A 14,016-nucleotide genomic window follows, 5' to 3' on the forward strand; every position below is an offset into this window, starting at 1 on the left:
ATGAGGCCTTTTTTGTTAAAAGGACCAATTTAGTTTTGGATTGACTTTTGAGGGGCTTACATAATAACACTCAATAAATGCCTCCACTTTATAAACTACACCCCTCAAAGCAATCAAAACCCAATTCAGGATGTTTAATTTTTTGGGTGTGTCAAAGAAATTAAACCAAAGTAGATGTGATTTTTTTTTTTTTCGCAGGGAGGTATTCTATCTTAATCCATGTTTTTTTATAACATACCAGGTGTTAACCGTGAAACATCACTTAAGATGTATTGCCTCTGGCAGTTTTTAGAAATCTCCTTTCTATATGTGGCAACAAAACACTATTGGGCTTGAAGGAAGGCACACCAATTGGCTTTCGGAGTGTCGATTTTTCTAGAATAGTTTTCAGATTCCACATAGCATTTGCAGAGCCCCTAATGTGCCAGAACAGCAGAATTCCCGGAAAAGTGATTCTAATTTGGAAACTACACATGTTAAAGAATTCAACTAAGGTTTTAGTTAAAAAAAAAAAAAGCAAAGACCGGAACTTAATAAGCAAATACCCTGCAGTAAATAAATAAATGGCAATAGTGCTTGAAAATTAATATAGGGTACGTAATTAACATCATTTTAATCAAAAAAATGCAAAAGCTGTCCCACCACTTCACGGTGACCCTCTTCAGGACGGTCCGAACTCTAATATTTAAAACCTTACTGTTTGTCAAGTGACATGCATGTGGATAAGGGCTGAGAAGGACTGAGCCCGGCTAGTAGACACACAGCCATGGGGAACAAGATGAATAGAATGTCCAGCTCAAGGAAAAGGCAGGTCACACCTTTAATATGTACATGGTGCAAATAGACTGAAAAAAAACTAAAGAAATGAACTAGGATATAAATTGGTGTGTATGCAGCATGTAAGTGCATGTTCACACTGGCCAGTAAACAGAAAAAAAACAAAGACAGAAACCTAATAAGCAAATGCCCTGCATTTTGACCAGACAGATGTTTCACAGATTTTTTGAACATTTAGCTGTGAAGATTAAAAATACATTTATTCCTCTGAATTTTAGCCTTTCTTGTCCACAGGAAATAATAGGGAAAAAAACATACTTTGATTTCTCCAGAGTGTGGCAATATCCCATATTTGGTTGGTGACTACAGTTTGAGCACATGGCAGGGCTCGAGAGGTGGATTTTCGAGAGAAGGTTTTGCTGGAGTGTTTGTTTGGGTGCAATTTGGCAAGGCCATATTATTAAAACTGCCATTTTATTTAGGGAGACATAGGATGACAAATTATGCTCCACCCTCTCATTCTCTGTCTACAGCATACAAGTCAATCTCTGGCCCGTGGGCCAAATCTGGCCCTCAAGGTGGTTTTATTTGGCCCGCAACACCAAAAGCACCACCCCTTTGTGGGGCTCATTATACTGTATGGAGGACTTTGTGGGGCCCATTATTCTCTATGGAGGACTTACTTTGTGGGGCCCATTATACTGTATGGAGGACTTTGTGCATACTGTATGCTGGTTGGCCAGTAACTTTGTCCAAGTTTTTTATTTTGGCCCTCTGTGTGTTTGAGTTTGACATCCCTGGTCTACAGGGAAGTGAACGCGGTTTGGTGGAGCAGCAGTTAAAAGGGGCATCTGTCTACTGCTCCACTAATCAGAAGCTGGCGCCCCTATACTTATTTTTGTACTTTGGGCTACGTTCCCACCATGAGCATTTCGTGAAATTTTAGATGTTGCAGATTTTCTGCATAAGCTCTGCACCGATCAGGTAAATTAGGTTACTTGTATATTTTACGTGTTTTTGATGTGGCGGTTTTTGTCTTTTTGTTATGTAAAGTGTAATGCAGCGGCATTACGGTAATGGTCCAGGATGTGTTTGGGCTGACCATGTACCTCCCCCTCAGGTGACTGGTCACATGACTGTGACATAGCACAGGTCCTGTGCACACAGAATGTCTGATCACATGACTGTGACATCAGCACAGGTCCTGTGTGCATTGGAAGATATATAAACCCTGGTAGTTTTGAGACAGGGTGTGTAAGGCGTGAGGCCTGTTCCCATGTGGGACACCGCTAGAGTGTGAGGCCTATTGAAGCCTGGTGAAGACTGAAAGGCGGAGGCTGGATCCTTAGGTGTAAGCGATCCCAGTAGCCCTGGAAGGCAAGAGTCCTGGAAGGCAAGAGTCCTGGAAGGCAAAGGCTGGATGTGAGGTGAGACCACATACCAGTAGCCTTTGAAGGAACGAGGGCTGTAGACCCCCATCTGGGAAGCCGTGAAGCCACAGTGGTGGCAGAACAAGTCTGAAGTAGCTAAAACCCGGCAAAGGTAAAACACTGCTTGATGTGGACATTTCTATAAGTGACTTTGCTGGGGGCTGTAACTGGAGCTAGTGGGCCTGTCTGCCACTTGAAAGGCTCCTGGACATTATATGTAATATGTCGGCGAGCCACTGAGTTGGACTCGGTATTAGCAGTTATGTTGTATAATAAACTGCTGGAGTGTGAAAACTGGAAAAACGTGGCTGGTGTGCTTTTATTGACCCGGTGCAGCGAGTGTCCCCCAGTATGATGACTAGCGCTGCCTTACAAACGTTTTAAATAAAGCTGCTTTGTTTTTGATACTTCCTGGTATTTGGATTTGAAAAACATTATTGATATACATGCAATCCACACATGATTGTATTTAGTGTGTTAGCACCGCAGAAATGCAATAAAAACGCATATGCATTTTTTTACCTGATAATTTTCTGCATCAAATGTAATTCTATGGGAAAATCCGCCCATAAATCTCCACGTACCCACAAGAAAAATTGACATGTTGTCAAACACACACCGCAAGTCCATTTACGCAGCGTAAAAAAAAAAGCAGCGTGGGCATGAGATTTCTAGAAGGACCATCCACTTTGCTAGAACTGTAAGACTGCTCAGCAAAAATATGCAGCGTCAAAAGCTCATTGTGGGGAGTTAAGCTTTCATATCCAGGGCCGTAACTACAGCTGGGGCACTGCCCCGGGGCCCCAACCACCCAAGGGGCCCCAAACTGATAATAAAAAATTGTATTTTAATACTTTAATTTCTCATAAAATACCCAGCTCCTATATTCCTGTCAGACAACGTCACCCGGAGGACAGGAAAGACTATCATTTCAATAATTTCCAGGAGCTCTGCCAGCTGTCAATGAATGGAAACCTGCACTGGCCTGGAGAGTCTCATAGCACAAGATTTGTAACAATATGTTAGTCTGGAGATCACAGAGAGTTGGCAAGGCAGGCACAGTGCACACTGACTGTAACAAACTCTCAGCATCATTGAGAGGAGACAGTCTCAGCAGACACAAAGATCTCTGGGACAAACTGTGAGAAGTCCTGCTATTTAATAAACATATACAGTTATTTGGAATTATTCACCTTATTAATTTTCCAAACATATTCACTGAATATTTAACTTCTAAAACTTGCATCATAAAAAAATCTATTAAAGGTCTTGCGGAACGTGGTGAAGCCTGTGTTGTATACAACTATGCGTAGCAGGCTTCACCACGTTCCGCACAACCTCTAGTGATTGAAATGTTGAGGGGCCCCACTATGAAGTTTTGCCCCGGGGCCCCGAAGTTTATTGTTACGGCACTGTGCATATCACTGTTCAATGAGTGATTTACATGTACACTGTAATATTGATTGTGGGTACACTAATCTGGTGTTCCTGTCCTGATTCAAGGAAACTGCATTGCTGATTGCACCTGGTGTGATGGTACCAATCAGGTGAATGTCTGTCTGCAGCGTTATCTGAGTACTAGCCGCAGCTTTGCATTCACAGATTGGCGGTAAATTGTGTTTTTTAGCCAAAACTTTATACAGCAGATGCATTATAACTTTGTTTTAAAACTGCATTTTTTTTCTACTGCACTTAACGGCAAAATTACTGCAAAATAATTCTTTTTTTTTTTTTGGTGATTGTGGTGCTCGCAATCAAAAATTGTGATTTGACAGCAGTGTATGACTGAATCTGATGTATAAAGTTTTTTTTAACTTGTGCTGCGTACTACCACTGGCACCGAGTGCTTACACCGGGGTTTCCGTGTAAATCTCTGAAATACGTGATTCAGACGAACCCCTGGGGGAAGATTCCCTGTAATGAGGCAGATGGAGGTACCATGGGTGTGCATAAAAGTGCCTTCGGCCACCGTTTTGTAAGCCTCTGAAATAAAGAACACCGCTAAACAGAGGCCAGGCTGAGTTCAGAGTAACTCTGCTGCCTCATTATAGTGAATAGATCCCTCGGGTTGTGTTAGAGTTGGGGATGGGTTTGTGTTGGGGTTGTTTTTTTTCAAAAGTAAAGAAAAAAAAAAAAAAAAAAAATTACTATATGGCGGCTAGTGTTGAGCGCAAGTGCTCGCTAGCGGAGTTTGCATTGGGTGCTTGGGTAAGCACAGAGTATCGCGGGTGCTGGGGTGACATGCTTGAGACTCCGCCCCATATGTTTCGCGGCTGTTATACAGCCAAAAAAAAAACACGCGGGGATTGCCTGCCATACACCAGCAATCCCTGCATGTTTTTTCTTTTGGGTGTCTAACTGTGAAACATGCTGGTCGTGGACTCAAGCATGTCATTTGAGCACTCGCGATACTTGGTGCATACCTGAGTACCCGATGCAAACTCAAGTAGCGAGCACTTGAGCTCAAGACTAATGACAACTTATTCAATATGATGACCTAATGTTATCAATTTCTGTGTCGTACCTCTGGGTTCAAAATGTTCACTATACCCCTTGATAAGATCCTTGAGGGAACTTATCTAGATGTGTGGTGAGCACCTTGAACCCCCAGGAACTTCACAGAAGTTTATAACATTGAGCCGTAAAAATACAATTTTCACTTTTTTCCCACAAAAATGTTTTTCAGCCCCCAATTTTCTTAAGGGTAACAGGAAAAATTGCACTGTACCATTTGTTGTGCAATTTCTCCTGAGTAAGCCGATACCCCATATGTGAATGGAAACCACTGTTTGGACGCACGGTGGGGCTCAGAAGGGAAGGAGCACGGTGTGACTTTTTGAATGCAAAATTGGCTGGAATCGAGAGCGGGCGACATGTCGCGTTTGGGAAGCCCATGATGTGCTTAAACAGTGGAAACCCCCCACAAGTGACCTTATTTTGGAAAATACACCCCCTGAGGGGTCTAGTTTCCAAGATGATGTCACTTGTGGGGGGTTTCCACTATTTAGGCACATCAGGGGCTCTCCAAACCCAACATGGCGTCCGCTAATTATTCAAGAAAATTTAACATTCAAAAAGTCAAATGGCGCTCCTTCCCTTCCGAACCCTGCTGTGCGTCCAAGCAGTGTTTTTTTCCCCACATATGGGTTATCTGCGTGCTCAGGGGAAATTGCACAACAAATTTTGTGGTCCATTTTTCCTGTTACCCTTGCAAAAATAAAAAAAAAATTGGGTCTAAATTAAAATTTTTGTGAAAAAATGTAAATGTTTATTTTTGTCTTCCACATTCCAAAAATTCATGTGAAGCACCTGAAAGGTAAATAAACTTCTTGAATGTGGTTTTAAGCACCTTGAGGGGTGCAGTTTTTAGAATGGTGTCACTTTTGGGTATTTTTTGTCAAAGTCACTACAAATGTGATGTGGTCCCTACAAAAATGATTTTGTTAATTTGTTGGAAAAATGAGAAATCGCCGGTCAACTGATAACCCTTATAACTTCCTATAAAAAATAAATAAATGTTGGTTCCAAAATTGTGCTGATGTAAAGTAGACATGTGGGAAATGTTATTTATTAACTATTTTTTAAGACATATCTCTGATTTAAGGGAATAAAAATTCAAAGTTGGAAAATTGCGACATTTTAAAAATTTTCACCAAATTTCCATTTTTTTTTCATGACTAAACGCCAGCCATATCAAATAAATTTTACCACTCTCATCAAGTAATAAACACCAATAAATCATTTGGGCCAGAAAAAGACAATAAGTCACACCAAAATGAGGCAAAAAAAACAACCACATAGCCCAAGTTGGAATTTGCCAAAACTTTAATAAAGACATATAGGGATAAATATACACAATAATAATAAAATCAAAGACACACCACAGAAAGAAAAGGATGGAGAACCTGGACCTCAATAATATATAAGGTAATGTATCCTACTTGTAGTTCCCCCAGGTAAATATATAACAACTAGTATAAAATTTATGGGCATTAAATACAAAGCAGCAAAAAATGTGTAATGTGAAAAATAACTAAAAATTACCAAAGTGGTTATTTATCAAAAAATATATATATAAATGGCAAGTAAATGTAGCTCAGTAAAATACATAAATATATATGGTACAGTTATATGAAAAAGTTTGGGCACCCCTATTAATCTTAAGCTTAATGTTTTATAAAAATTGGTGTTTTTGCAACAGCTATTTCAGTTTGATATATGTAATAACTGTTGGACACCGTAATGTTTCTGCCTTGAAATGAGGTTTATTGTACTAACAGAAAATGTGCAATCTGCATTCAAACAAAATTTGACAGGTGCATACGTATGGGCACCTCACCAGAAAAGTGACATTAATATTTAGTAGATCCTCCTTTTGCAAAAATAACAGCCTCTAGTCGCTTCCTGTAGCTTTTAATGAGTTCCTGGATCCTGGATGAAGGTATTTTTGACCATTCCTCTTTACAAAACAATTCCAGTTCAGTAAAGTTTGATGGTCGCCAAGCATGGACAGCCCTCTTCAAATGATCCCACAGATGTTCAATGATATTCAGGTCTGGGGACTGGGATGGCCATTCCAGAACATTGTAATTGTTCCTCTGCATGAATGCCTGAGTAGATTAGGAGCGGTGTTTTTGATCATTGTTTTGCTGAAAAATCCATCCCATGCGTAACTTCAACTTTGTCACTGAGTCTTGAACATTATTGTCAAGAATCTGCTGATACTGAGTGGAATCCATGCGTCCCTCAACTTTAACAAGATTCCCGGTGCCGGCATTGGCCACACAGCCCCAAAGCATGATGGAACCTCCACCAAATTTTACTGTGGGTAGCAAGTGTTTTTCTTGGAATGCTGTGTTTTTTTGCCGCCATGCATAACGCCTTTTTGTATGACCAAACAACTCAATCTTGTTTTCATCAGTCCTCAGGACATTCTTCCAAAAAGAAATTGGCTTCTCCAAATGTGCTTTTGCATACCTCAGCCGACTCTGTTTGTGGCGTGCTTGAAGAAACTGCTTCTTTCGCATCACTCTCCCATACAGCTTCTCCTTGTGCAAAGTGCGTTGTATAGTTGACCGATCCACAGTGACACCATCTGCAACAAGTTGATGCTGCAGCTATCTAACACCACCCAATTATACATATATAAACATAGCTGCATACATAAATGACCAGTGTCAATAAAAACATAATAGTATTTAGAAAGTAACCATAATTACCCAAGGGCACAAGTCAATGGTCCAGGTACCCACCACACACCCGACGCGCGTTTCGCATAGGAAATGCTTCGTCCAGAGGTGATGGGATGCTGGAAGGAGCAAGTATATAAACGGATCCTGGCCAATACCATTCAAATTGATGATTGTGTACAGCTGCGTATGTGCGCATAGCCTGACCTTTAATTTAATGTTGCCATAGATACCTGTGTGTATCAATCGTGCCCCTGCAGTGAGACGCCGCCGCCACGCCAACCGCATGCATTGGAACCACCGGAAAAACAAGGCAAAGAAAGCGTACTTCCCGTCATGTGACCGCAAGTGGTCACGTGATCGGAACTAATTCACGTGATCAGTTTTGTATCGCAAAGCGCATGCGCGATGGCATTCAAGTTTAAAGCAGGAGTATCACTAAGACACAGAGGTAAACCTAGAAACCAAATAAGAAAGCTACATAGTATACGAAAAATATTAGACGAAGAGAAATAAGAAACCATAATGAGAGCTGAGAAAATAATCTAGTAGATTTATTGTTGTGTAGAAAAAAACCCCAATAGGAAGAAACCACGTGCATAGATACAAAAGTATAACACCAAAGCAGTGCAAATAATGACAATATAAATAAAAATAAAATATTAATAATTATTACAAAGATTATGTGACAAGGAGTACCACAAAGACATAAAATATTTAAAGTGACATGTGCACAAATATATAATAAATGTCAAAAAATATATATAGAAAAAATATATATAGAAAAATATAAATATATGAAAAATATGTTAAATTAAAAAAATATATATATTAAAAAACACAACACAAAGTGTATATGTAATAATTACTAAGAAAGTAAGATTAGCTAAAAGTGACGAGTGCTATAAATAAAAATACCCATACTGCTATATGGAAAAGAGAAAAATGTGAAAATGTATATATGTATAAAAAAATATACAAGTAGGATATATTACCTTATATATTATTGAGGTCCAGGTTCTCCATCCTTTTCTTTCTGTGTTGTGTCTTTGATTTTATTATTGTGTGTATTTATCCCTATATGTCTTTATTTGTTTTGGCAAATTCCAACTTTGGCTATGTGGTTGTTTTTTTGCCTTATTTTGGTGTCCCTATCATGAAGTACAACATGTCACGAAAAACAATCTCAGAATCAGTGGGATTCGTTGAAGCTTTCCAGCGATATTAGCTCATAAAGTGATCCTGGTCAGAATTGTAAAAATTGGCATAGCTATTAACGTGGCAACGGCCATTTTTTTTGTTAGGAAGTTATAAGAGTTAAAAGTTGACCAGCGATTTCTCATTTTTCCAACACAATTTATAAAACCATTTTTTCTAGGGACCACAACACATTTGAAGTGACTTTGAGGGGCCTCTATGACCCCCAAAAATACCCAAAAGTGACACCATTCTAAAAACTGCACCCCTCAAGGTGCTCAAAACCACATTCAAGAAGTTTATTAACCCTTCAGGTGCTTCACAGGAATTTTTGGAATGTGGAAGAAAAAAAATTAACATTTAAATTTTTTCACAAAAATATTTTTTTAGACCCCAATTTTTTTATTTTTGCAAGGCTAAAAGGAAAAAATGGACCCCAAAATTTGTTATGCAATTTCTCCTGAGCATGCCAATACCCCATATGTGAGGGCAAACTACTGTTTGGGTGCACGGCAGGGCTCGGAAGGGAAGTAGCCCCATTTGAATTTTTGAATGTAAAATTTGCTTGAATAATTAGCAGATGCCATGTTGCATTTGGAGAGCCGCTGATGTGCCTGAACAGTGGAAACGCCCCCACAAGTGACCCCTCAGGGAACTTATCTACATGTGAGGTGAGCACCCTGAACCCCAAGGTGCTAAACAGAAGTTTATAACATGGAGCCGTGAAAATAAAAAATTAAAACTTTTTCCCAAAAAATTATGTTTTAGCCCCAAATTTCTTATTTTCACAACGGTAAGAGGAGAAAATGGACCCTAAAAACTGTTGTGCAATTTCTCCTGAGGACGCCAATACCCCATATGTGAGGAAAATACACCGTTTGGACGCACGGCAGGGTTCAGAAGGGAAGGAGCACTGTGTGACCTTTTGAACGCAAAACTACCTGGAATTGAGAGCAGACGCCATGTCGCGTTTGGAGAGCCCCTGATGCGCCTAAATAGTGGAAACCCCCCCACAAGTGACCCCATTTTGGAAACTAGACCCCTCAAGGATTTTATCAAGGGATATAGTGAACATTTTGAACCCTGCGGTACGACACATAATTTGATAACATTAGGTCATCTTATTGAATAAGTTGTAATTAGTCTCGATCGCAAGTGCTCGCTACTTGAGTTTGCATCGGGTACTCGGGTATGTACCAAGAATCGCGGGTGCTCATTGCCATGCTTGAGTCCCCGCCCCACATGTTTCACTGTTATTAGACACCCTAAAAAAAAACATGCGGGTATCGCTCGTTCCTGGCAGGCAATCCCCGCGAGGTTTTTTTGGCCACGAGCATGTCACTCGATCACCCGCGATACTCTGTGCATACCCGAGCACCTGATGCAGACTCAAGTAGCAAGCACTTGCGCTCAACACTAGTCGCCATATCGTCGTCATTTTTTTTCCTGTACTTTTGAAAAAATCCCAAACCCAGCACAGACCCAACCCCAGCCCTAGCACAGCCCCAACCCTAGAGTTTATTTTTTACGCCTTTCCTCGTGCGGTATAAGTGATTAAATGACTTTATTCTTCGGGTCGGTGCAATTAGAGCGGGTTTTTATTATTGACAGCTGTCACACACTAAAAAAAATCTTCGCCGTAATTTGAGAGCTATAATTTTCCATATTTCGGCCGACAGTCATGTGATGGCTTGTTTTTTGCCGGACAAGTTGATGTTTTTATTGGTACCATTTTCAGGCACGTGACATTTTTGAACGCTTTCTATTTCGGTTTTTGGGACACAGAATAAACAAAAACCAACAATTCAGGAATTGTGCTTTTGGGATTTTTTTATGCCGTTCCGCGTGTGGTAAAATTGAGAAGGCAGCTTTATTTTTTGGGTCAGTACGTTTACAGCGGCACCACATTTATATCTTTTTTTATGTTTTGGCGTTTTTACACAATATAAACTTTTTATATAAAAAAATTTTTTTTTACATCGCTTTATTCTGAGAGCTATAACTTTTTTATTTTTCGGCTGATGGAGCTGTATGGCAGCTTGTTTTTTTCTATTTTTTTCCATAATATTTATTGATGGGTACATTATATTATTTTTTGGGGATTTTTTTTTTTTCATTTTACACATTGTCCTACTATGGGACTTTCACTTTATTCAGTCTGATCGCCTGTATAGCACAGGAACGCAGCAGCATCCCTGTGCTATCCAGGCTGTCAGCGCTGCACAGGCAGAAGATACTTTGATTGCGCATGATCGAAGTATCTTCCTGCTGTCTGGTGACCCGGATGTCGTCATCTGGCCACAGATGACGCTGATGAGGAGGTAAGTATCGGTTCTTGCCGCCTCTTACCACTGGAATAATGCTGCGATCAACTTTGATCGCAGCATTTCGGGGGTTAATGTGCTGGGAGTGGTGCAGGGCACAGATACGTATCAGTATGCATAATGTCAGAAAGGGGTTAATTTTGATTTACATTCATTTTTGTTTTATTGTTCTTAACGCATTCCACTATGTAATGAATAAAGTTTTGCAACTGGAATATTTCATTCAGTGATATCTAGGATGTGGTATTTTAGTGTTTCCTTTATTTTTTTGAGCAGTGTATAAAGACTATTATTAGTTTTAACCAAGAGTGCGTATGTTGAAAGACGCCAACAGGAACAAGCTAACTGAGCCAGAACTGATCAAGGAAAGATGGAAAGAGTAGACTGAGCACCTCTACAAGAACGATTCAGGGATACGGGAAGAAACGGAGACTGGAAATAATAGAGATCCGAACATTTTGAAAGATTAAGTCGTTGCTGCAAAAAACTTCTGTCAAACAACTAAGCACCTGGATGTGACAATATTCCAATGAAGCTAATAAAGTTTTCTGAAGGAGGTATTGATGTAATCACATGCCTGTTATGTTCTGCTACCAAAGCTAAGGAAAGAGAGGAGATCTGTCCCTACTATAGGACTCAGCTGAATCCCTACGATGTAACAGGGAACCTGATCCTGCGATCAGACCTGCTAAAGTCCTAATCTAGTCTGTACGGAGACCTATAGATGTGGGGAGGGAATCCCTACAAGTACTAAGGACTGGGAGGAATATGGGACACCTCCTAACAGAAATAGTAGCAGACAGACGAACAAACAAAATAGATAGAACATAGAGGTCCGTAGACCAAGCAAACTAACAGAGCTAGATACAGAGCACAGGCTAGCTAGAAAGTTGATATACAATGAAGTCCAGCAAAGCCAGAAGGGCGGAGCAGGATTAAATAGGCCAACAAGGTCATGTGACCAGCAAAGGAAAAAAAACCTAACAGCAAGGTTCTAACAGTACCCCCCCTTCTAAGAGGATCCTCCGGATCCCCTAGGACCAGGCTTATCAGGAAATCTCCTGTGAAACGCTCTGATAAGTCTGGACGCGGAAACATCATCTGACCTCACCCAAGAGTTATCCTCAGGTCCGAAACCTTTCCAGGCCACAAGATACTGCAAACTACCTCTATACCGTCTAGAGTCAAGGATGCGAGAAATTTCATATTCCCCGTCCTCCACCACCGGAGGAACAGAGGCAGAGGCGTCACCATCCGACACAACAGCTTTTTTTAACAGAGAGACATGAAAGACCGGATTAATTCTCCAGGAGGTAGGAACCTCCAACCTAACAGCAGATTGGTTGACAACCTGAAGCACCTTAAAGGGCCCTACAAACTTGGGACCCAATTTCTTAGAAGGAATCCTCAACCGCAGATTCCTAGAGGACAACCAAACCATGTCACCAACAGCGAACAAAACCTCCTGTCGTTTCCTATCAAAGTAGTCTTTAGATTTTCTGTTGGCCTCCTGAAGATTACCACGCACATCCGTCCAAACTCTTTCCAAATCACCGGAAAAATTCTCCTCCTCAGGCACGGCAGATCCCAACTTGGAGAACGACCCAAACGACGGATGTCTCCCAGAACAACAAAAAAAAGGCGAACAACCAGCAGAAGAAGATGTATGATTGTTCAGAGCAAATTCGGCAAGTGGCAGAAACTCAGACCACCCCTCTTGATTGTCTGCCACAAAACAACGCAAGAACTGCTCAACATCCTGGTTTTTCCTTTCTGTCTGGCCATTAGATTCAGGATGATATCCGGACGAAAACGACAAATGAATTCCCAACCTGTCACAAAAGGCACGCCAAAAACGAGCCACGAACTGAGGACCCCTATCAGAAACAATGTCAGTAGGAACGCCATGAAGTCTGACAATTTCCTTGACAAAGGCCTTAGCGAGAGTTTTAGCAAAGGGCAGTTTGACGAAGGGAACCAAGTGACACATCTTGCTAAAACGGTCCACGACCACCCAGATGACAGTAAAACCCTCAGAGGGGGGAAGGTCAGTTATAAAGTCCATAGCCAAATGTGTCCAAGGAGCACTGGGGACCTCCAAAGGACAAAGCAACCCCGCAGCAGGAGTATGTGAGGACTTAGATCTAGCACATATAGTACATTGGCGCACCCACTTAATGACTTCCTTCTGCCATCCAGGCCACCAAAAACTGCGACCCACCAGTCTCTTGGTCTCAGAGATTCCGGGATGACCTGCCAACCGAGATTCGTGACACTCAACAAACAAATCTCTCCTAAAGGTCCCAGGCACAAACAACCTCCCATGAGGAGTGTTAGATGGGGCATTCTCCTGAGCTTTAAGAATCTCATCTTCCAAAACGGAGTCTAAAGCAGCTATCACAACACCTTCTTGTAAAATGTTTTCCTCTTTCTCAGCACCGACTATGGGAGAAAAACTGCGAGACAAGGCATCCGCCTTAACATTCTTAGTACCAGGGATGTAAGTAACGGAGAAATTAAACCGCGAGAAAAACAGTGCCCACCTAGCCTGACGGGCATTCAGGCGCTTGGCAGCATCAAGATATATCAGATTTTTATGATCCGTAAGAACCTGAACGGGAAATTCCGCACCTTCCAAGAAGTGGCGCCAGTGTTCAAATGCGAGTTTAATAGCCAATAATTCCCGATTACCAATATCGTAATTCAATTCAGTCTCCGAAAATTTTTTTGAAAAAAAGGCACAGGGATGTAATCCATCCCCGTTATCCTGAGACAATACTGCGCCAACCCCCACAGAGGAAGCATCAACCTCAACCAAAAACGGCCTAGTAACATCAGGCTGCATAAGGATGGGAGCAGAGGTGAACCTCTCCTTGAGATACACAAAAGCTTCAATGGCCTCAGAAGACCACTGAACCGCATCAGCACCTTTCCTGGTGAGATCAGTCAGAGGTTTGACAATACTAGAAAATTTTTTTATGAATTTTCTATAGTAATTGGCGAAACCCAAAAACCTCTGTATCGATTTCAAACCAATAGGCCTAGGCCATTCCTGCACAGCCTGAACCTTAACCGGATCCATCTCAAAACCTTTGCTGG

At 41.1% G+C, this 14,016-nt stretch overlaps 1 protein-coding gene across 1 annotated transcript in view; it reads left to right on the forward strand.

The window, feature by feature from the left end:
- Nucleotides 1-14,016, forward strand: part of GPAT3 (glycerol-3-phosphate acyltransferase 3) — a 131,200-nt gene that overhangs the window by 73,734 nt on the left and 43,450 nt on the right. The gene's annotated exons all lie outside the window — the stretch shown is intronic.

This window comes from Phyllobates terribilis, unplaced genomic scaffold (assembly GCF_046119375.1).
Source record: "Phyllobates terribilis strain yellow unplaced genomic scaffold, ASM4611937v1 Scaffold_1__5_contigs__length_1240528914, whole genome shotgun sequence".
Lineage (NCBI taxonomy): Eukaryota > Metazoa > Chordata > Amphibia > Anura > Dendrobatidae > Phyllobates > Phyllobates terribilis.